Below are 2791 nucleotides of genomic sequence, written 5' to 3' on the forward strand. Positions count from 1 at the left end.
TTGTTTCTACTTTCTAAGGCTAAATTGTTTGGTCTAACAACTTCGTTCTACGTAAACATTCTACCTCTTAACAAATTCCACCCTTATTACAATTAATTGAACTTGATGCGATTGTTTCCTTTGATACAGGTGCTCGGATTTAGGCCACTCAAATATAACTATAGGAAAGCTTAGAAGATCTAGTCCTTGGTATTTTATGCAACTTCGTTGTTACCCATAGTAGCCAACATATGTGATGAGTATAAATAGGACAATTGTTCAACGCTTAACACAAAATTTTGAAGGACCCGAGTATAGGCACAATTTACGGATTAGTAGGTGCAAACCTCCCTTTTTTTTGTGATAATTACCAGCACAATATTGTATTCAACTAGCTAAGAATAATAACAAAATTTAAGAAACTAACTCGTGCATATGCAATGTAACCCATTCTATCCCACACTCATACTTTTTTTTTTTTTCCGAAGAAATTTGTAAATATTTTTTTTTTCAAATTGTTTCAAATTTTGTAAAACTTAGTTTTGGAAAACCCTTTTCTCTGATACCAACTGTAACAGCCCTAAATTTTCACGACCAAAACGATAAACTAAAGATGGAAAATTCACGGCTGTCACTCCACACCTAGCAGAAAATGCTAAGTGCAAGGTAAATACAGAGTCAAACTTAAAAACAAAGTACGTGTCTCAAAAACTTTATCAAATAATCAAAACGTCGCAGCGGAAGACTTAAGTCTTACAAAATATAAAACAATAAATAAAATTCAAATCCGATGATATTATAAAATTATAAATAGTGTAAGTAGAAGTCTTTATTCAAAATCCTTCCACGCTCGTACTAATCCCCGGATCCAGTATGCACCCATGCAACATCTCAAGCATCTCAATTGTACCTATCAACTGTACCCAAAACATAATAGGTACAGGTTCCAGTGGGGGAACAACCCAAAACATTAGGACGTCAGCAAAAGTTGAGTTTAAGAAAATAAGAAATATTGACAAATTCAGAAACAGTATTATAAATTAACAAAGCTTTGAAACCAAAGTAAAAACAAGAAATACATTCCAAAATCAGTGCTGTAAATCCAATAATATTAACCAAACAATTCAAAACCAAAACTTTTACCACCTGTGTGCCAAGGTCCTACCCTTGACACGGTCTAGAGGCACCACCTGTGCTTTGTTAGACTCATAAAAGTGCGCACCTCTCACATTTGGGCAGTCAGTAGGATGGAACCGCCAAAGGAGAGAGTCTAACTACCTAGCGAGTGGGGGCCGGACAATCCCCACCCAAATGAACTCGGGCCAAGAGTTTAGTTTCGGGACGTAATCCCGGGGAGCGTCGAGACGACCTTAAACCATCTAGACCGGAAGAAATCAAATTTTCCAAAGCGGCCTGAGCCGAAACCATTCCAATGTGTAATATTCAAAATTTAGAAGTATAAGTAAAATCTCATCGATACCAAAATATTATAAGAACAGTTTAAAGATTAAACCGAACATGCTCTTTACTTAAATTTAAAAAGGGTAAAAGTCCTTACCTCAAAGGCGACCAATCACGGCTAAACTTAAAACAAAAATTATTTCTTCAAATCCGCAAGCTACAAGTAAAAGGGTTTACCCGATTATTATTCTATTCAATATCGACAAAATAACCCCAATCTAACAAGAATTGGTAATTGGTAATTGGTAATTAAATAATCAAATCCATTCATCAAACATCTTGGCATAGCTCACAAAATACCGTAATCGCCAACTTTAACTCATAGCTCACCAAGCTATACAATCACTACCAAGTATCATTATGCTCTGTAGATCAATGTCCATAATATATAGCCACGAATTAAATAACCCGACTCAAGACAATCCCATCCTCGTTCAGATAACTCCGTATAACACAACTCTAAATTTGGACGATGACGTTATAAACCGAAATCACTCCAACATGTTGGCCAATAACAACCTAACATGTATTCCACAGCTACTTATGTATTTCAACATACACAACGCTCACGATCTCAATAAAATTCGTCGTTCGAAACCCAAAACAGAGCATTCAGACGACTCTTATTTCAGGGCCTTCACGCCTCAAAAACACCACAAAAACTGCTTTAGAATAGGCCCTAAGATGCCTTATATCACTCACTACTCAACCATGACAACGACCCCAAAATTTCCGTCTCAAAACGGTCTACTAATAAATCAATCTTATGCATAATTAATTTAAGATAACATATGATTGAGGGATAAACAATACCTTGGCTAATTAGAGAAGTGATGAAGGAAAGAAGACGATAACTATTGTTGTCATGGTGACGGCGTTCAAAACAGCGCTCTCGTTCTCATTCTCGACGGCTTTGTTTTCTCTTTTGGGTTTTTCCTTTTTTTCTCTTTGAATTGACGAAGGAATGACGGGAAGGGTTACATGGGCTATGATAGGGTTTAAAATCTCACCTTTGTGTTTCCTTTTTCTTTATTTTTTATTATTATAAGTCATCCATTCAGTCAAAGTCTGAGCCGGAATCAAAATCGGGTTTCATAGTAACGTTCTAGTTTTGAAATAACCCAAAATCAATTTATTTTACGAGAGCTCAAAATAATAAATAATAATAATAATAATAATAATAATAATAATAATAATAAAAATAATAATAATAATAATAATAATAATAATAATAATAATAATAATAATAATAATAATAATAATAATAATAATAATAATAATAATAATAATAATAATAATAATAATAATAATAATAAACAATCTTTTAAGATTTCCGACTTCTAATTTCAAA

The 2791-nt window shown here is 33.7% G+C and overlaps 1 long non-coding RNA gene across 1 annotated transcript; it reads right to left on the reverse strand.

Annotated features, from left to right (window-relative positions):
* Window positions 1-546: 546 nt before the first annotated feature.
* Window positions 547-2431, reverse strand: LOC141658860 (uncharacterized). Its single transcript, XR_012549482.1, has 3 exons — window positions 2254-2431; window positions 1538-1597; window positions 547-896 (listed from the first exon to the last, which is right to left on the reverse strand). It is a non-coding gene; the product is annotated as an uncharacterized LOC141658860 (long non-coding RNA).
* Between the last annotated feature and the right edge of the window lie 360 nt (window positions 2432-2791).

The sequence above is a fragment of the Silene latifolia genome, chromosome 6, assembly GCF_048544455.1.
Source record: "Silene latifolia isolate original U9 population chromosome 6, ASM4854445v1, whole genome shotgun sequence".
In the NCBI taxonomy this organism is placed as follows: domain Eukaryota; kingdom Viridiplantae; phylum Streptophyta; class Magnoliopsida; order Caryophyllales; family Caryophyllaceae; genus Silene; species Silene latifolia.